Genomic DNA, 22,470 nt, shown 5'->3' on the forward strand with positions numbered 1-22,470 from the left:
CTGCTTGTGCCTCCGTGTGCCCCTGTTGCCTGCTTGTGCCTCCGTGTGCCCCTGTTGCCTGCTTGTGCCTCCGTGTGCCCCTGTTGCCTGCTTGTGCCTCCGTGTGCCCCTGTTGCCTGATTGTGCCTCCGTGTGCCCCTGTTGCCTGCTTGTGCCTATGTGTGCCCCTGTTGCCTGCTTGTGCCCATGTTGCCTGCTTGTGCCTCCGTGTGCCCCTGTTGCCTGCTTGTACCTCCGTTTTCGTGCCCCTGTCGCCTGCTTGTGCCTTCGTTTTCGTGCCCCTGTTGCCTGCTTGTGCCTCTGTGTGCCCCTGTTGCCTACTTGTGCCCCTGTTGCCTGCTTGTGCCTCCGTGTGCCCCTGTTGCCTGCTTGTGCCTCCGTGTGCCCCTGTTGCCTGCTTGTGCCTCCGTGTGCCCCTGTTGCCTGCTTGTGCCTCCGTGTGCCCCTGTTGCCTGCTTGTGCCTCCGTGTGCCCCTGTTGCCTGCTTGTGCTGTGTGGGTGTGTGTGGAGGGATCTGTGTGGGTGTGTGTGGGGTGCTTTGTGTGGCTGTGTGTGTGGGGGGCTTTGTGTGGCTGTGTGTGTGGGGGGCTTTGTGTGGCTGTGTGTGTGGGGGGCTCTGTGTGGCTGTGTGTGTGGGGGGCTCTGTGTGGGTGTGTGTGGGGAGGCTCTGTGTGGGTGTGTGTGTGTGTCATTTGCGAGAGATAAAGCTAGTGGCATTGTAAATGACAATGCCATTTATTTATGTTAAAAAAAACATAAATAAAAATAATGTCAAGAGCAATGCCAATAGCTCTAACTTTAACAAAGGCAAAACCATTGCATTGTAAATGCTTGTTTGTTATTGCTCTCATGTGTTCCAAAAAACGGATCTCGGTAGGATGAATCGTGCTTTCTATATATTTAGTCTGCACGGACATGCTAAACAGTGAACTGAATAGGCTGGATTGCATATGAGAAATTTGTTAATGGCTTTCTGTTGTTTACAACCTAGAACTTCATAGGTTAATACCCTCTTACTATTGCGCAGGCTTTGCATTTGCCACATGCAAAGAAGCCCTTCATTTCCTTAGGAGTGCCTGTTTCCTACACTTTATTTTCCATGTAGTTATGCACTAGTCTATCTTTCAAAGACCTTTCTTTCCTACAGGTGACTAAAGGTATATTTGGTATATCTGCACCTATGGTTCCATTAGTTTTTAGAATGTGCCAATTACACTGCAATATCCTCCTTATTGCTTCATCTGAAAAGGTCGTTATTAATCTGAACTTTCCATCATCTTTCTTATCTATTCCAGGCTTTTCTATCAGCAACTGTTACCTTTGAATGCTTTCTACTCTCTTTAGTGTCACATGAAGCAGTTCCTTATTGTAACCCCGAGCAATGAATCTTTCTGAACTCTCCTTTGCTGCCATTCTGAAATCACAGTCTATGGTACTACTACATTTCAACCTTAGAAACTCTCCATAAGGTATACTCTGGATACGTTTGACTGGATGACTGCTTGTAGCATATAACGTGGAATTACCAGCTGTAGGTTTCCTATACAATGATGTACTTAGATTACCCTCTACTACAGTGACCCTTAAATCTAAAAAGTTAACTGCTGCAGAGCTTACATCCCCTGTGAACTGTAAGTTCACTTTGTTGTTGTTCAGGTATTTGATGAAATCATACACGGAATCTACTGATCTATTCCAAATTATAAGTAAATCAAAAATGTTCCTATGCCAAGATACAACCATTTTCATCCAGTCAGCATTCCCTGGAGACCATGCCACCTGCTTCTCCCACCTGCCCACATAAAAATGTGCGTAGCTAGAGCGAAGCAGGTGCTCATAGCCATACCGGAGATTTGCCTGTAATAGTGCTCCTGAATTTGGAAAGTGTTGTTAGTTATTATGCATGGGCTGGCGGGAGAAGCAGGTGTCATGGTCTCCGGAGAATGCTAAATGGCTGAAAATGGCAACGTCAAGGAAGGCGCTAGCCGAAACGCGTCTGTTGGGTATGCTATGAAGGATAAAACTTGCAAAATTACCCTGTGAGTGCTGTTTTCCTTGGAGTATTAGGAGAAGGGAGCTCATATGGACTACGTGGGTACACCCCCATGAGACAGGCACCCTCTCGTGAGTGCTCCACGAAAGGTGTTTGGAGCTGGAATATAAGGAGAAGGGGGCTCACACACACACAAACACACACACATATATATATATATATAGTGTCCTATATGCGGGTGGCGATGCATTCTATTTGAATAAAACACCTTTTTCACCGGATGGCTGGGTCGGCTTTTGTTTTGTGCTGGATCGGTGGTGCCCTGAGACACTAGGCAGTGCTGGTTTATGTCGGACGAATGAAGTTGTCATATATATATATATATATATATATATATATATATATATATAAATATATATGTGTTTGGTGGAAAGAGAGAAACGGACATATATATATATATATATAACCAGTCTCCTCCAGCTTCGCAGAGAAGGAAAGCACACGCGGGACCCCAACAAAGAGTGAAAATTCCTTTTATTCAGCGCAGACGTGTTTCGTTTTAATGAAAAACTTCCTCAGTGCAGCCTGGAATTCGTGCAAGTGCCTCTCCCGCCCTCTTATCTAGTACCATGCCTCGCTTCGATTGGTTGGAGGCAGTATCAGTGTTAAAGCACCAGAGGAAAGTAAACCCAGGGACCCGGATTCACACGGAGCAGACACCCAGCGTCAGTAATAGCCCATGTGGGCGGTGTCTGCTCCCATCACTCTAATGCACACCAAGTCTTGTCAAGCAGGTGGTTTTCACAGTTTCTTGTGCCCCTCACCCCGCCACTTCACCTTACAGTTCCATCCCGTGCTTGAAGCCCCAGTGAGCTGCAAGTCCCCCACGAAGTCGCGGTCCACCTTCAGCGGCCGGGAAAGATGCAGGTAAGCGGCGTGTCCTGGAATACCACAGAGCTTGTAGTCTTCACAAAGTTGCCACCAAAACACAGGACTCCCAAGTGGGTGGGCGCTACTAGGGACGTTCGTGGCAGCATCCCAACATATAGAACCAGTCTCCTCCAGCTTCGCAGAGAAGGAAAGCACACGCGGGACCCCAACAAAGAGTGAAAATTCCTTTTATTCAGCGCAGACGCGTTTCGTTTTAATGAAAAACTTCCTCAGTGCAGCCTGGAATACGTGCAAGTGCCTCTCCCGCCCTATTTTCTAGTACCATGCCTCACTTCGATTGGTTGGAGGCAGTACCAGTGTTAAAGCACCAGAGGAAAGTAAACCCAGGGAGCCGAATTCACACGGAGCAGACACCCAGCGTCAGTACTAGCCCATGTGGGCGGTGTCTGCTCCCGTCACTCTAATGCACACCAAGTCTTGTCAAGCGGGCGTTTTTCACAGTTTCTCGTGTCCCTCACCCCACCACTTCACCTTACAATTCCATCCCGTGCTTGAAGCCCCAGTGAGCTGCAAGTCCCCACGAAGTCGCGGTCCACCTTCAGCGGCCGGGAAATATGCAGGTAAGCGGCGTATCCTGGAATACCACAGAGCTTGTAGTCTTCACAAAGTTGCCACCAAAACACAGGACTCCCAAGGGAGTGGGCGCTTCTAGGGACGTTCGTGGCAGCATCCCAACATATAGAACCAGTCTCCTCCAGCTTCGCAGAGAAGGAAAGCACACGCGGGACCCCAACAAAGAGTGAAAATTCCTTTTATTCAGCGCAGACGCGTTTAGTTTTAATGAAAAACTTCCTCAGTGCAGCCTGGCATTCATGCAAGTGCCTCTCCTGCCCTATTTTCTAGTACCATGCCTTGCTTCGATTGGTTGGAGGCAGTACCAGTGTTAAAGCACCAGAGGAAGGTAAATCCAGGGAGCCGGATTCACACGGAGCAGACATCCAGCGTCAGTACTAGCCCATGTGGGCGGTGTCCGCCCCCATCACTCTAATGCACACCAAGTCTTGTCAAGCGGGCGGTTTACACAGTTTCTCGTGTCCCTCACCCCGCCACTTCACCTTACAGTTACATCCCGGGCTTGAAGCCCCAGTGAGCTGCAAGTCCCCCACGAAGTCGCGGTCCACCTTCAGCGGCCGGGAAAGATGCAGGTAAGCGGCGTGTCCTGGAATACCACAGAGCTTGTAGTCTTCACAAAGTTGCCACCAAAACACCAGACTCCCAAGGGAGTGGGCGCTTCTAGGGACGTTTGTGGCAGCATCCCAACATATAGAACCAGTCTCCTCCAGCTTCGCAGAGAAGGAAAGCACACGCGGGACCCCAACAAAGAGTGAAAATTCCTTTTATTCAGCGCAGACGCGTTTCGTTTTAATGAAAAACTTCCTCAGTGCAGCCTGGAATTCGTGCAAGTGCCTCTCCCGCCCTCTTTGCTAGTACCATGCCTCGCTTCGATTGGCTGGAGGCAGTACCAGTGTTAAAGCACAAGAGGAAAGTAAACCCAGGGAGCCGGATTCACACGGAGCAGACACCCAGCGTCAGTACTAGCCCATGTGGGCGGTGTCTCTCCCATCACTCTAATGCACACCAAGTCTTGTCAAGCGGGCGGTTTTCACAGTTTCTCGTGTCCCTCACCCCGCCACTTCACCTTACAGTTACATTCCGGGCTTGAAGCCCCAGTGAGCTGCAAGTCCCCCACGAAGTCGCGGTCCACCTTCAGCGGCCGGGAAAGATGCAGGTAAGCGGCGTGTCCTGGAATACCACAGAGCTTGTAGTCTTCACAAAGTTGCCACCAAAACACAGGACTACCAAGGGGTGGGCGCTTCTAGGGACGTTCGTGGCAGCATCCCAACATATAGAACCAGTCTCCTCCAGCTTCACAGAGAAGGAAAGCACACGCGGGACCCCAACAAAGAATGAAAATTCCTTTTATTCAGCGCAGACGTGTTTCGTTTTAATGAAAAACTTCCTCAGTGCAGCCTGGAATTCGTGCAAGTGCCTCTCCCGCCCTCTTTTCTAGTACCATGCCTCGCTTCGATTGGTTGGAGGCAGTACCAGTGTTAAAGCACCAGAGGAAAGTAAACCCAGGGAGCCGGATTCACACGGAGCAGACACCCAACGTCAGTACTAGCACATGTAGGCGGTGTCTGCTCCCATCACTCTAATGCACACCAAGTCTTGTCAAGCGGGCACTTTTCACAGTTTCTCGTGTCCCTCACCCCGCCACTTCACCTTACATATATATATCCAACAACTTTCCAAACAGATTTCCCCACGATTCGGTGTCAGTTTTTATTTATTCATTTATATATATACTCACAGTATAGAAAAGAGATCAATGTGTTTCGTCCAGAGCCTTCAACAGGGTCCTAGAGTTTTAGTGTATAGACAACATTTTTAAAGGGAAAAACACCCTCCAAAATCACCACCTCAATTTAAAGGGACACACACATTTTTTATGTGTTTCCTTTTTTTTAAATCTTTATATATTTTTTCAACACAGAAGACTCTTCACGTAAATTGATAATGATGGGTTATCTACCCCCACTCTCTTTATCACAGTCCCAAAGTGCCAAATAACAGTATATGAATGCAGTATTAAATAATTCATCATTTACTTCATTTACCATGTCACTTTCATTAGCGGTAAAGTACCACTTTTCTTTCCCTTTTTATAAATGACAACAATGTTACGGACTGCCCAATTTAAAATTTTCAAACAACACACTGTGAAATAAACAAATATTATATTATGTGATGCTTCAACATGCCTCCCTTCCGTATTTTCTATTCACCAATAATCAGCCGCGGCCCGTGGAGGGAGTTCGGTGGGGCAGGGAGGCAGTGCGGGGGAGGGGCACGGTGCGTAGTGGTAAACAACGGAATATGGATAATTGCAGGTAAGTAAACAATTTAATAAATAAAACTAATTTCGTAGCGCACTCTGCATCGCAAAAAGCGATGCAATATTATTGGAGACAATTACAAGTGTAAAACAGTTAGTGCATCCTCAGCTCTCAGGAGGAGAAAGTTGAAGGGCTTGTGGGGATATTATGTTCTTATTCCCAGGTGTGAGAAAAAACCCAATCATGATATCTACGGAAGGGTTATTAACTGGGACTAGGGACTACTGAGAGAAGTATTTACAGGTTTAAGCTTTGGGATAAAGCAGGAGGAGTGCTGTGGGGGTGAAGCTGTTTCCGTTGCTACTCACCATTAAAGAAGGCTCTGAACATGCTGTGTGTGGAACATCAATTGTTGGCGCTTCTCAGATGGAATATATTTTTGCAATTACATATGGTGTTTGAAAAAACTAAAGTAATTGAATTTAACTTACTGCTGTGGTGCCCTGACTTCTGTCTAAAAACGTGGAGATGAGAGAAATCGAAGAAATATATATATATATATATATATATATATATATATATATATATATATATATATATATATATATACGTATATATATATATATATATATATATATATATTGCATCGGGTTCCCCGAAGGGAAATAAAAACGCACTCTCCCTTCTCAGTGGTGTGACAGTGGTTTATTCAGCAACTAGTACCCAACGCGTTTCGCTTCCTTACGAAGCTTGATCATCTCCTCCATTGGGGGGTTAACTGAGAACCTTTCCAAATTTCTGGATCATTACCTATTTGAGTTAGTACTCTCACTGAAGTCGTATATCAGAGACACCTCTGATTTCATTCAAAAGATCGAGAACTTAAACTGGCAATCGACCTATGTATTAATCACTCTTGACATAACGAGCCTCTATACGTGCATCGATCACGAGAAAGGTCTACATGCCATAAAACATTTTTTGAACAAAAAATCACTAAAATATGCCATGCACAACAAGATGTTGTTAGAACTAATTACATTTTGTTTGTATCATAACATCTTTCTTTTCCAGGATGACATATACAGACAGTTGTCTGGCACGGCGATGGGCTCCTGCTTCGCCCCCAGCTACGCGAACTTGTTCGTCGGCTGGTGGAAGGAGCAGGTAGCCTGGGCCCCTGGAAATGCCACATGGAACACCAAGGTGGTGGCTTGGTGCAGGTACATCGATGATCTGTTCCTAGTATGGAATGGGTTGGTGGCAGAGGCCTATGAGTACATAGAAGTGTTAAATAACAATGATTGTAACCTAAGATTTATGGGGGAAGTGAGCCATGAGAAAGTTAACTATTTAGACCTACAAGTGAGCATCAGGGAAGGAAAAATCTGTACCCTCTTATATCGCAAGCCCACAGCAGGAAATAGCGTACTTCACGCTTCCAGTAGCCACCCCCGAAGACTTATAAATAGCATCCCAAATGGGGAATTTCTTAGGCTAAAACGTAATTGTACTTCAGTAGAGGATTTTGAGAAAGCAGCCAGTGAGAGTTTGGACAGATTCTCTGATAGAGGATACAAACAAAATCTTCTATTTGATGCACTGAATAGGGTGAGGAAATTGGATCGAGGTTCACTCTTTAATAAGAAGTTACATCCACAAACTGACGGAAAATTCCGTAAGATTACCATCTATTCAGCCAATTCCTTCAGGCTAAGATCTATTATGACAAAACACTGGCATATCTTGAAAACAGGCCACATTGTTGGTCCTGATATTCCGGTTGCCCCCTTGATCACTTTCAAAAAAGCGAGGTCTTTACGAGATTGTGTGGTTCAAAGTCATCTAAAATCCACACGAAAGGTTCAAGGGACATTGAAAGATGCCAAGGGCTTTTTTCCTTGTGGCAAGTGTAAAGCCTGCGCATTGAGTAAACAAACGTTAACATTCGATGTGAGGGGCTGTAAAGGGGGAAAAAGAATTAACAAATTCATGTCTTGCCACACAGACCATGCAGTTTACTGCTTGATGTGTCCATGCCAATTAAGATATGTTGGCAGTACCATCAATCCAGTGAAATTAAGGGTGCTAGAACATATGCGGGCGATTGCTAATAAAGATTTTTCATACCCTGTCGCCCGACATTTTGCAATCAAGCACAACAGCAATAGGAATCTCTTGAGATTCTTTTGCCTGGACTGTGTCCCCGAAAGGCCAAGGGGTGGCAGCAGATTACAGATTCTCAGGAGACTAGAGTCTCGATATATAATCGATTTAGAGACTAAGGCACCGGGAGGTCTAAATATGGGAGAAGAAATGTCATCTCATTTAGGATGAATTTGGAACACTGGTTATTGGAACGTTAATTCCGAATAATAATGACATGTGTGTGATAATCCCAATGTAAAAGTGATTTCTTTCTTTCGTTCTTGAATTCTGAATCTATGATGTATTCGTTATGAGGGCTAATTTGTTTTCAAAAAGAGAATTGTTTGTAGTGGCTATACAATGTTGTGAAAATGTTAGTACATGGGCACAGTTGAAAATATCTCAGTAATCTGGATTGTTAGGCGGCCTAAAAAGGCTGCAATTGCCGATCCACGGCAAGATATTAATCATATATGATTGTTAAATTTTACACTTATTATGTGGGAAATGATGTTGAATATTTTCAACATCATAATTCAGTGATGAGAGTCATCTCGTTAACCCATGTAGAAACACAACTGTTTGTGTCACTAATCCGATGTTGACTTTGCCGATACACGGCAGGATTATATTGAGGTGGCTTGTGATAGAGATAACATGCACATTCAAAGATGGCGCTTAAACTGAAATTTCGGAAGCAGTCCTATGTTTGTGTTTACCACCCACAACAGATGTATTTAATGATGCCGCGCAGCGCGTTCGTTTGAACACTGACGAAGGGAGTTTCTCCCGAAACGCGTTTGTTTTGGTAATAAAAACTACCTTTTGCTGACTATTGGAACTCCGAGAGTGCTGTACTTCTTCTAACCCGGCTGGGTATTATTTGAAGAGATTGGAGCAAACATATATATATATATATCCACAAATGTCCGACAGTTTCAGCCTCCCCTAGCTGAATCTTGGGATCATTCTAGAAATACAAAAAAATTATAAATAATATAAATAGTATTATTAATATTAGTATCATGTTCTTTTTCTAACCAGCATCAATTGTTTTAATGTTAAAAATTTGCATTTCGTTTTATTGCAAATTCAGCTTGAAGCAAAAGTTGCTAAAGTGCATTCTCGTCCCTGTAACCACAGGCTATAAACCGTGAAAATCTGGAATCACGGTTTATAGCCCGTGGTTACAGGGAAGAGAATGGCCAAGCTTCAATTATAAAAGCTAAAAAGAGAAGCAGGGAAGATATCCTGTTCAACAAAAGCCAGAGCAAGATCAAAAGGGAGAGTTCACAGAGTATGCAAGTGAGAATGGTTACATCGTTCAACCAACAACATGGTCAGGTCAGAAATATACTCAATAAGCACTGGTATTTCATACTCAATGATCCATTGTTGGGAAAAATAGTGCAGAAAAGACCAGCAATCATGTTCCGCAGGTCACGCTCTTTCAAGCAGATGCTAGTCAGCACTGTGATCCCTCAGCAGCAAAATACACAGACAAAAAACCTGGTTAAAGAAGAAAGAAGGTTTTATTAAGTGTATGAAATGAAAAACCTGTGGGCATGGGAAGAACACACATACATATACACTCGGTTTATCCAAAAGAGAGAAAAAGATTAAAGGGTTTCTCTTGTGCAGGACTGAATATGCTGTCTACGTGCTGCAATACCCATGTGGCTTGCAGTATGTGGGCAGCACGATTCACCTTGTACATAAGAGGCATAAGAGGGTGTTGCGAAATTTATGGGCCATTCAAAATGGAGATAAGGTCTATCCAGTAGCACGCCACTTCGAAGCTCAGCATGATAAAAACCCTCAAGGGCTAAGCTATTTCGTGATAGATTGTGTCCCATTTAACATCCGGGGAGGCAACCGCGAAAAAGAGCTTAGGAGACTGGAGTCCTGCTATATCATAGAATTAAATACACATGAAAGAAGATTTAATTACACATTTGTAAAATCTTATATAGGTATACTGCTGAGTAATGATAACTGTGACGTAGTAAGAAAGAAAAAAGGCACCCTCCACAAATCTGGTTTTAACTGTGTTTTGAGTTTATTATGTTGTTTATTTTGTCACAGGTTAGGCACTATAGTAATACAGACTTGAGGAGGCTGTAGTTTTAAATTTTGACCACTGGGGCTTGATCTCACTGACAGTAATCGCTTTCTACCAATAAGAATGAGAGTTTCATAAAGGACAGGTGTTGGAATACCCACTTGGGTTGTATTTGGGTACCATTTATCAAAAATGAAATTTAAATCCCGTAGAAAAATAGGTCTGTGTCCGCACTGGCGATGTGATAAAGTTTTATTGAAAGGCAGAAGTTGATGAATTTTTTGTCTTCACAACTGGAAATGCATCAATATTTCCAAATAAAGGGAATGCCTTTTTAAGACCAAATGTAGTAATTTGTGTGAAATAAATGGTAATTATTGGAATGAAATCTCCGATTGAGGTTAAAAGCGAGAGTCGAGATTGTAAAACCTACAAGTCTTTTGTCTATTGCACTGGTTTTGTAGTCACGTCATGTGACAGTGTTCTGTAACACAGTGGTTAAAATGGCCAATTTTTTAAATGTTAAACAATTGGTGAACAAGCCGACAGTGCCGGCGAAACGCGTTCTTTCCAGCTGTCCTAATAAATTATTTGGCCAGTACACAGCATCGTGAATCCTTACTTGGTGTTATGAGGGAAACTCGATATTTCGGACTGTACCTGGGTGGTCCCATTCTACACGATGCACCCGCTGTTCAGGAGTGCGGCGGCTGTACCGAGGTGAAGAGAAAAAACAAAATATATATATATATATAGCCAAATAGATATACACACACATATATATATATATATATATATTCACTGAAAAAACCATAGGTTATAGACCATATATAGTTAGGAATTTGCATTTACAAAACCTTGAAAATTCACTGAAAAAACCATAGGTTAGAGACCATATATAGTTAGCTGGACATTTTATTGACATAAAACCAATGAAATTCCATATATAGTTAGTTGCACTAACTATATATCGCGCACCCGCAATCCACTGCTGATGATGTCACATATTACATCATTCATGACATGGTCAGTGACATCACTGATGACATCACTGATGACATCTCAAATGACATCACTGATGACATCACTGATGACATCTCAAATACAATTTCCCCTTGTTACGCTTACCGGGACGCTACCCGGTACGCGAACCGGACGCTCCAAAAACACAAGATGGCGGACTCCCGTTACGCTGCCGGTTAGCTGCCGGGAAGCGCCTCTACCGCGAAAAATCGCAGGGGACTTTAATATCCCCCTCATCAATCCTAGGGGGTCAGGAGGGGCCTACCTTGCCCCCTTTCCTTCATTTCCCCCTTCGTTTTTCACCACATCTTGTCTCTCGATCCTACCGAGAGACAAGATGGCGGCCGCTCCAGACTGTTTAGAATGTTGACAGACACCGGAGAGCCAATCAGCTTCGCTTCGCGAAGTTCCGTTACGCGTCAGGTACGCGAACCGGGGCGCTAACCGGAGCGCTGTCACAGATATATATTTTTTTTTAAACGTTAATTTCTCAAAATCCACTGGAGCACATATATTGAGACATAGCAAAGGCACGTCGGGCAAACCATATCTACAATTTTGCCAAGTTTTATGTAAATATATTCAGCCGTTCGAGCTAAAAGTGAGTCCAACCGCCCTATGGAAAAAAGAATGTGAAAAACGTGTTTTGGGACCCCCCTTTTTTCTCGGCTCCCCCTTGACGAAACCCCCCCAAATTATCAGGGGCTGCTCAGAAACAAAATGTGCCATTTTCCTGAAAATTTCCGCCAATTCCGTCCACAAACGCCAAAGTTATTAGACATAGAATTTTCAGAAATCCCATAGAGAAAAAATCCTAACTATATATACCCACTGGCTATCGCCAGTAGGTAATATACATATATAAACATATATAATCTGCATATCTATATAAATATAAATGCATGCATACATATACATATATGCATACATATGCATGTTATTTACATGAAAGTTTTAAAAACACTAATAAAAGCAAAGCTAAAAAGCCACCTCATTACAAACAGAATGGCTTTAACTTAAACGAGGGCGAGATCTATTGCATTTTCAATGCTTGTTTACTTTGGTTCTATCAAGAAGGCATTCAGATGTGTCACACATTTGCCATAAATTCTGAATGTTAGCACTCTAGTTGCTCATTAGATCACTGTAGTAAAGCTAGTGCTCACCAGGGAAGTCTGCTGCTAATTATGGTTTGCAGCCATTTTCCCGCATTTTTTATCCCGCAGACTTTCAGTCCGCATACCATTATCCCGCAAGGTCATTGACCTCGCATACCATTATCCCGCATTTTTTCAAAACGCATGTGCATTTATCGCGCATGCCTTTACAAAGAATTACGTTTTAAAGGCATGTATGGTAAATGCATTTGCGTTGTGAAAACCACGATGACGAGAGAGGTAAGTGGGTTTGTGTTAATTTTTTCGTGGGTTAGTGATTGTGTAGTGTAGTGTTGTGTAGTGTAGTGTTGTGTTAGTGTAGTGTAGAGTTATGGTGGTTGTTTAGTGTAGGGTCATGCTGGGGGTAGTGTTTTAGGGTTTAGGGTTGTGTTGTAGTGTTTGCGTAGTGTAGGGTCATGCTGGGGCTAGTGTTTTAGGGTTTAGGGTAGTGTTGTAGTGTTTGCGTAGTGTAGGGTCATGCTGGGGGTAGTGTTTTAGGGTGTAGGGTAGTGTTGTAGTGTTTGCGTAGTGTAGGGTCATGCTGGGGGTAGTGTTTTAGGGTTTTGAGTAGTGTTGTAGTGTTTGCGTAGTGTAGGGTCATTTTGGGGGTAGTGTTTTAGGGTTTAGGGTAGTGTTGTAGTGTTTGCGTAGTGTAGGGTCATGCTGGGGGGTAGTGTTTTAGGGTTTAGGGTAGTGTTGTAGTGTTTGCGTAGTGTAGGGTCATGCTGGGTGTAGTGTTTTAGGGTTTAGGGTAGTGTTGTAGTGTTTGCGTAGTGTAGGGTCATGCTGGGGGTAGTGTTTTAGGGTTTAGGGTAGTGTTGTAGTGTTTGCGTAGTGTAGGGTCATGCTGGGTGTAGTGTTTTAGGGTTTAGGGTAGTGTTGTAGTGTTTGCGTAGTGTAGGGTCATGCTGGGGTGTAGTGTTTTAGGGTTTAGGGTAGTGTTGTAGTGTTTGCGTAGTGTAGGGTCATGCTGGGGGTAGTGTTTTAGGGTTTAGGGTAGTGTTGTAGTGTTTGCGTAGTGTAGGGTCATGCTGGGGGTAGTGTTTTAGGGTTTAGGGTAGTGTTGTAGTGTTTGCGTAGTGTAGGGTCATGATGGGGGTTGTGTTTTAGGGTTTAGGGTAGTGTTGTAGTGTTTGCGTAGTGTAGGGTCATGCTGGGGGTAGTGTTTTAGGGTTTAGGGTAGTGTTGTAGTGTTTGCGTAGTGTAGGGTCATGCTGGGGGTAGTGTTTTAGGGTTTAGGGTAGTGTTGTAGTGTTTGCGTAGTGTAGGGTCATGCTGGGGTGTAGTGTTTTAGGGTTTTGGGTAGTGTTGTAGTGTTTGCGTAGTGTAGGGTCATGCTGGGGGTAGTGTTTTAGGTTTTAGGGTAGTGTTGTAGTGTTTGCGTAGTGTAGGGTAATGCTGGGGGTAGTGTTTTAGGGTTTAGGGTAGTGTTGTAGTGTTTGCGTAGTGTAGGGTCATGCTGGGGGTAGTGTTTTAGGGTTTAGGGTAGTGTTGTAGTGTTTGCGTAGTGTAGGGTCATGCTGGGGTGTAGTGTTTTAGGGTTTTGGGTAGTGTTGTAGTGTTTGCGTAGTGTAGGGTCATGCTGGGGGTAGTGTTTTAGGGTTTAGGGTAGTGTTGTAATGTTTGCGTAGTGTAGGGTCATGCTGGGGGTAGTGTTTTAGGGTTTAGGGTAGTGTTGTAGTGTTTGCGTAGTGTAGGGTCATGCTGGGGTGTAGTGTTTTAGGGTTTTGGGTAGTGTTGTAGTGTTTGCGTAGTGTAGGGTCATGCTGGGGGTAGTGTTTTAGGGTTTAGGGTAGTGTTGTAGTGTTTGCGTAGTGTAGGGTCATGCTGGGGGTAGTGTTTTAGGGTTTAGGGTAGTGTTGTAGTGTTTGCGTAGTGTAGGGTCATGCTGGGGTGTAGTGTTTTAGGGTTTAGGGTAGTGTTGTAGTGTTTGCGTAGTGTAGGGTCATGCTGGGGGTAGTGTTTTAGGGTTTAGGGTAGTGTTGTAGTGTTTGCGTAGTGTAGGGTCATGCTGGGGGTAGTGTTTTAGGGTTTAGGGTAGTGTTGTAGTGTTTGCGTAGTGTAGGGTCATGCTGGGGGTTGTGTTTTAGGGTTTAGGGTAGTGTTGTAGTGTTTGCGTAGTGTAGGGTCATGCTGGGGGTAGTGTTTTAGGGTTTAGGGTAGTGTTGTAGTGTTTGCGTAGTGTAGGGTCATGCTGGGGGTAGTGTTTTAGGGTTTAGGGTAGTGTTGTAGTGTTTGCGTAGTGTAGGGTCATGCTGGGGTGTAGTGTTTTAGAGTTTTGGGTAGTGTTGTAGTGTTTGCGTAGTGTAGGGTCATGCTGGCGGTAGTGTTTTAGGGTTTAGGGTAGTGTTGTAGTGTTTGCGTAGTGTAGGGTCATGCTGGGGGTAGTGTTTTAGGGTAGTTTTGTAGTGTTTGCGTAGTGTAGGGTCATGCTGGGGGTAGTGTTTTAGGGTTTAGGGTAGTGTTGTAGTGTTTGCGTAGTGTAGGGTCATGCTGGGGTGTAGTGTTTTAGGGTTTTGGGTATTGTTGTAGTGTTTGCGTAGTGTAGGGTCATGCTGGGGGTAGTGTTTTAGGGTTTAGGGTAGTGTTGTAATGTTTGCGTAGTGTAGGGTCATGCTGGGGGTAGTCTTTTAGGGTTTAGGGTAGTGTTGTAGTGTTTGCGTAGTGTAGGGTCATGCTGGGGTGTAGTGTTTTAGGGTTTTGGGTAGTGTTGTAGTGTTTGCGTAGTGTAGGGTCATGCTGGGGGTAGTGTTTTAGGGTTTAGGGTAGTGTTGTAGTGTTTGCGTAGTGTAGGGTCATGCTGGGGGTAGTGTTTTAGGGTTTAGGGTAGTGTTGTAGTGTTTGTGTAGTGTAGGGTCATGCTGGGGGTAGTGTTTTAGGGTTTAGGGTAGTGTTGTAGTGTTTGCGTAGTGTAGGGTCATGCTGGGGGTAGTGTTTTAGGGTTTAGGGTAGTGTTGTAGTGTTTGTGTAGTGTATGGTCATGCTGGGGGTAGTGTTTTAGGGTTTAGGGTTGTGTTGTAGTGTTTGTGTAGTGTAGGGTCATGTTGGGGGTAGTGTTTTAGGGTTTAGGGTAGTGTTGTAGTGTTTGCGTAGTGTAGGTTCATGCTGGGGTGTAGTGTTTTAGGGTTTTGGGTAGTGTTGTAGTGTTTGCGTAGTGTAGGGTCATGCTGGGGGTAGTGTTTTAGGGTTTAGGGTAGTGTTGTAGTGTTTGTGTAGTGTAGGGTCATGCTGGGGGTAGTGTTTTAGGGTTTAGGGTAGTTTAGTTGTTTAGTGTATGCTAAAGGCATATTCGTTCTAAAAGTTTTCGTTATTTTAATTTGCGGCCTAATAGTACATGCAGGATTTTTTTTGCGGACTGATGGTATGCGGGATTTCGTCATATATTCGCTAATCATACTTTCTATGGCAAAATGAACCCCCTCATTTTGTTCCTTTTTAAATTAAATGTTTTAAGAGTTACCACTTTATTCCAATCAAGATGGCTTCAGGTGTGCCATACCTTTGTAATAAGTAGGACTGTTAGCACTCTAGTTGTTCTTTAGAACACTCTGGGACATTCTGTCATTGGGCTATAGTTGGGCTACATCTGGCTGATATTTGGGCTACATTTGTTTTTTTTTGTCTTCTCTGGTGGCCATCTTTGGGCTACATTGGGCTACATTGGGCTACATTGGGCTACATTTGGGCTCCAACATATATATAGCCCAATGTAGCCCAATATATATTTTTCAAAGTTAATTTTCGTAAAAACCACTGGAGCCTATATCTTGAGACATAGCAAAGGCACATCGGGCTACCAGTCCCTACAATTTTGCCAAGTTTGGTGTAAATCCATTCAGCCGTTCGGGCTAAAAGTGAGGCCAACCGCCCTATGGAAAATTGCATGGGAAAAACACGTTTTGGGACCCCCCTTTTTTCTCGGCCCCCCTTTGACGAAACCCCCCCAAATTTTCAGGGGCTGCTCAGAAACAAAATGTTCCATTTTCCTGAAAATTTCAGCCAATTCTGTCCTCAAATGCCAAAGTTATTCGACATAGAATTTTCAAAAATCCCATAGGAAAAAAATCCTAACTATATATACCTACTGGCTATCGCCAGTAGGTAATATGTATCTGTGTTTGTTTATATATCTGTATAATAAGAAGGTGCGAGATAAAGACCTTCATTGGGTAAGTGTTCTGAGATCCTGGCAATGTGGTGTTGCATCCCAGAATTTCTGTGCAACTAGAAGAAGCATTATTAGGTGCAAATCTAACTGGGTCTTCAGTCAGCCAAGCAACAGTAACCTTACACTCAGACCACAAATCACTAGGAACTACAATCTCAAACAACTTGTTCAGATCAGTCCAGAGCATGTTCGAAATAGTAGTCAACCTATGAACCTCCTTGTACCTATTTTCAGGTTACTCTCGCAATTTTGGAACATTTGTCATGTAAGCATAAAGATCACTTCTAGTCCAAAACACATGCACATAATTCCCTCCAGGTACTTTTCATGGTGAAAATAGTGAAGCTGTCTCCATTTCTGAATGACTAGTTGACCCCTTTGCTTTTTACCCTGTCTCAGGATTTTGTTTAATATTAGTAATTCTGCTCTTCTACCATTCTTTCTATTTCTTTAAGTCACTACATTCTGTTGTCTTTCAACTAAATCCTTAATGTGAGCTATTAATTAAACTAACTGCTTTTATTTCTTCATTAGTCAGATCCATTTTGTAATTTCTACTCACATTCTTCATTTTACTAATGTCTACCTCACACTCATCAGACAATTCTTCAATTGTGTTGTGTTCCTCATTTGCATATCTCTCTGCTTATTTGATCAAATATCTCAATTCATCCACTTTTTATGACAATAATCTATTCAGGTGAATTGTTCATTCCATAATTACCCCAAATTCAATTTTTAATAGTCAAACTTTAATAACTTGCTCTATCGGAGGTTCTTAAATAAGAGGTTCAGCATTAACAGGCTGATCAATTGGAACTAGAGAAATAGCTGCAGTATCGCCACTAGTACTCTGCAATACCATCATTGCAATCTCACTTGGGGCACCAACTATTGTACTCACAAGCACAGATGTAGGTGATCCCTATGCTTATATACGCACACTAACTCCAGCTACACCTCTATATGGTACTACAACAGGACCTGGTCCTTGACTAGACTATGCACTCTATCTGTATAAGGAGCAGGTCTGAAATTAAAAAAAACATTTAAAAAATGTATCCTCCTTTTCTGAATTTTGATTGTGTTTTTTCTCAGATTCTCTCATCAAAGTTCTTTTTATCTTTGACCATTGAAGGGGAGACTCTTACTCCCTCCATCATATATTCCCTCCAGAATCTTTCCTGTTGATCTCACTTGCATTGGAGCCATTGCCTAAATGAACCTTTTACATCCTTTGGCGTTCTCTTTCTCTCCTTCTCCATAGCCATCCAATCCCATTTGTTCAATGCCTCAGACTGTTCTAGGTAACTGCTTTCTATCATCAATAATGTGTCTCAGGAAATGTAACTTTCTAATGTTAAAGGTGACCTGTGAATGAAACTGCTAGTCTTTGTCAGAAGCGGTATATTTATTAAATTCAGAATCCAGGTACACAAATACAGCCCAAGGTCTGTCATCATCTCATAGGCAGGTTTTCTCTCTGCAATGAATTTCTAATCCCTAGTAGAAGGTACACTAGGGGCATGAGGCTTTCTCAACACAACACCTATTATGCTTAAAATAATCTAAAAACCAAGCAGAATAAGCTAGCGAGCAACAACCAATCACAGGGTGGCTCTTTCAAAGGTAAACCCATCACAGTGTGGTTCTATCAGCAACCAGCCAATGACAGTGCAGATTTGTGGTGATGTCTCACCAATTCCAACACAGGTATTTGGCTCTCTAACCAATCACAACGCGACTTTGAGGTAAATGAGAAAAACAAATACAAAACCTTTCTCAACAATTCACACTAAATAAACTAAATAAACATTGACTACTCAACCTAAATAGGAGGAAGATCAGTCCGTTACATTAAGACAAATCTCACAAACAACAGAAACAAGAGCAACACCTTTGTGGCACTGGTAAAACACAATTCACGCCAACCAGACCCCCATGAGTGACAGAGGTGACTTCCATCTTTGATAAGATGGATTTGTATCTATACTGCGGCCTAGTTAACATATATCATAAAAACACTTAGACAACTGCACTCCCAAATCTAACTCTTTACTGAAAAAGACAAGTATCCTGAAACAGGTATCTAGAGATGCATGGCACTGCCTGCATCAACAATAGTGAATACTAAAGACATTCAACTAAAGTGAGTGTTATCATGCACTGCATTTACCACAATGCATCTGGGAGAAATGTGAACTGGTGTACTGGTGCGCAAGTCAGTGTGCTCCCTCCCTCCTTTTTAAGTTTTCAACCTTTTAATGTTTTTTTTTGGGTATTGCCTAGTTGAGTTTCTACTTTCATTGTATAAAAGGGAGGCTGTGTTATTTCAGTGCTAACCTTAGTATTCTAACCTTTTTTTTCTTTGTTTCACTGAAGGCTGCTGTGACGCAGTGAATACTCGATGACCAGTTGTCAGTGGTCATTCTGAACTGGTCACTGGCACATCTGACGTCGTATTCCTGGATGATGTCTATTTTAAAATAAAGTTCGTTCCATTATCATCACCCACAATTCTGAATTTTGTGGGAACGTTACACTATGGTGTGAATATAGGGGCCTAATTACGAAGTTGGTCAGAGTTGCCTCTGACCAGCACCGTTTCTGTTAAGGAACGGCCCGACCATAGCGTGTGTAGTGGACCAAAACCGCTCACAGCACAAGATCCTATTGGAAAACTGGACGTTTGTAAACATCCATGCACCATGTGGTAGGCACCATGAGGTGTAGGGAGGGCCAGGGGGAAAGGGGACCTACTAGGGGCCCCCAAAGTCAGTTTCCGATAGCCAATCCATGCTGGAAAGGCCAACATGGATTGGCAGTTGGAAACCAACATCATAATTCCCAACAGCGGAACCGCCATCCTTAATGGATTATGAGTGATTTCTGACTGGCTAACAGGCTTCTTGAGCCTATCAGAACCGTGTTGGTTTCCCCCACCAGTTTAAACTCTGACCACCATCTTCATAAAGCGACGGTTGGACTTTAAGCCTGCCATGTTGGTCGGAAAGCCTTCCACCAGCAGTTGGAGGCCTTCCAACCGACAACGTAATCAGTCCCTAATTTATTAAGCTTTGATGGAAAAATGCTGTCAATATTAAATGTGATACAAAAGGGGGTGGTGATGGACGGAGCATCTGAATCAATCAAACACTCACACCCAGTCAAAAGATCTGGGTTTAATCCATCACCGTTCTTTAGCCCACTCAGCCACCCCAGTTCAGACATGGCTATATGCAAATCAGTCTGACCCTGTGCCTCATGGAAACAGTCCAGCCCGAACTGCCAAGCCATTTCTTCCCTGGACCGGAAACAAGCATCCTGGGACCAGTTTTGGATTCATAATCCTCATCAGCCAGGCTATCTTGAATCCAGTGGCCAAGTGAGCAAGGGACTCACGTCTGAGCATACCCTGCCACACTTAGTGCGAACAAAGCGATACAAAAGGGGATGATGGACGGAGCGTTTGAGCAAATCAAACACTCACCCCAGTCAACTGATCTGGGTTTAATCCATCACCATTCTTTAGCTCACTCAGCCACCCCAGTTCAGACATGGCTATATGCAAATCAGTCTGACCCTGTGCCTCATGGAAACAGTCCAGCCAGAACTGCCAAGCCATGTCTTCCCTGGACCGGAAACAAGCATCCTGGAACCGGTTTCGGATTCATAATCCTCATCAGCCAGGCTATCTTGAATCCAGTGGCCAAGTGAGCAAGGGACTCACGTCTGAGCATACCCTGCCACACTTAGGGCGAAAAAAGCGATACAAAAGGGGATGATGGACGGAGCGTTTGAGCAAATCAAACACTCACCCCAGTCAACTGATCTGGGTGTAATCCATCACCATTCTTTAGCTCACTCAGCCACCCCAGTTCAGACATGGCTATATGCAAATCAGTCTGACCCGGTGCCTCATGGAAACAGTCCAGCCAGAACTGCCAAGCCATGTCTTCCCTGGACGGAAGCTTGTTTCCGGTCCAGGGAAGACATGGCTTGGCAGTTCGGGCTGGACTGTTCCCATGAGGCACAGGGTCAGACTGATTTGCATATAGCCATGTCTGAACTGGGGTGGCAGAGTGGGCTAAAGAACGGTGATGGATAAAACCCAGATCTTTTAACTGGGTGTAAGTGTTTGATTGATTCAGATGCTCCGTCCATCACCACCCCCTTTAGTACCGCTTTTGGCCGCCATAAGTGTGGCAGGGTATGCTCAGACGTGAGTCCCTTGCTCACTTTGCCACTGGATTCAAGCAAGCCGGGCTGAAGACGGCTGGAATGCCAGAAACCGGTCCTCGGTAGCTTGTTTCCGGTCCAGGGAAGACATGGCTTGGCAGTTCGGGCTAGACTGTTCCCATGAGGCACAGGGTCAGACTGATTTGCATATAGCCATGTCTGAACTGGGGTGGCAGAGTGGGCTAAAGAACGGAGATGGATTAAACCCACATCTTTTGACTGGGTGTGAGTGTTTTATTGATTCAGATGCTCCGTCCATCACCACCCCCTTTTGTACCGCTTTTGGCCGCCATAAGTGTGACAGGGTATGCTCAGACGTGAGTCCCTTGCTCACTTTGAAACTGGATTCAAGCAAGCCGGGCTGAAGACGACTGGAAAGCCAGAAACCGGTCCTCGGAAGCTTGTTTCCGGTCCAGGGAAGACATGGCTTGGCAGTTCGGGCTGGACTGTTTCCATGAGGCACAGGGTCAGACTGATTTGCATATAGCCATATCTGAACTGGGTGGCTGAGTGAGCTAAAGAATGGTGATGAATTAAACCCAGATCAGTTGACTGGGGTGAGTGTTTGATTTGTTCAAACGCTCCGTCCATCATCCCCCTTTGTATCGCTTTATTCGCCCTAAGTGTGTCAGGGTATGCTCAGACGTGAGTCCCTTGCTCACTTGGCCACTGGATTCAAGATAGCCTGGCTGATGAGGATTATGAATCCGAAACCGGTCCCAGGATGCTTGTTTCCGGTCCAGGGAAGACATGGCTTGGCAGTTCGGGCTGGACTGTTTCCATGAGGCACAGGGTCAGACTCATTTGCATATAGCCATGTCTGAACTGGGGTGGCTGAGTGAGCTAAAGAATGGTGATGGATTAAACCCAGATCAGTTGACTGGGGTGAGTGTTTGATTTGCTCAAACGCTCCGTCCATCATCCCCTTTTGTATCGCTTTGTTCGCCCTAAGTGGGGCAGGGTATGCTCAGACGTGAGTCCCTTGCTCACTTCGCCACTGGATTCAAGATAGCCTGGCTGATGAGGATTATGAATCCGAAACAGGTCCCAGGATGCTTGTTTCCAGTCCAGGGAAGACATGGCTTGGTAGTTCGGGCTGGACTGTTTCCATGAGGCACAGGGTCAGACTGATTTGCATATAGCCATATCTGAACTGGGTGGCTGAGTGAGCTAAAGAATGGTGATGGATTAAACCCAGATCAGTTGACTGGGGTGAGTGTTTGATTTGCTCAAACGCTCCGTCCATCATCCCCTTTTGTATCGCTTTGTTCGCCCTAAGTGTGGCAGGGTATGCTCAGACGTGAGTCCCTTGCTCACTTGGCCACTGGATTCAAGGTAGCCTGGCTGATGAGGATTATGAATCCAAAACCGGTCCCAGGATGCTTGTTTCCGGTCCAGGGAAGACATGGCTTGGCAGTTCGGGCTGGACTGTTTCCATGAGGCACAGGGTCAGACTGATTTGCATATAGCCATGTCTGAACTGGGTGGCTGAGTGAGCTAAAGAATGGTGATGGATTAAACCCAGATCAGTTGACTGGGGTGAGTGTTTGATTTGCTCAAACGCTCCGTCCATCATCCCCTTTTGTATCGCTTTGTTCGCCCTAAGTGTGGCAGGGTATGCTCAGACGTGAGTCCCTTGCTCACTTGGCCACTGGATTCAAGGTAGCCTGGCTGATGAGGATTATGAATCCGAAACCGGTCCCAGGATGCTTGTTTCCAGTCCAGGGAAGACATGGCTTGGTAGTTCGGGCTGGACTGTTTCCATGAGGCACAGGGTCAGGCTGATTTGCATATAGCCATGTCTGAACTGGGGTGGCTGAGTGAGCTAAAGAATGGTGATGGATTAAACCCAGATCAGTTGACTGGGGTGAGTGTTTGATTTGCTCAAACGC

The sequence above is a fragment of the Lissotriton helveticus genome, chromosome 5_1, assembly GCF_964261635.1.
Source record: "Lissotriton helveticus chromosome 5_1, aLisHel1.1, whole genome shotgun sequence".
NCBI classification, from domain to species: Eukaryota; Metazoa; Chordata; class Amphibia; order Caudata; family Salamandridae; genus Lissotriton; species Lissotriton helveticus.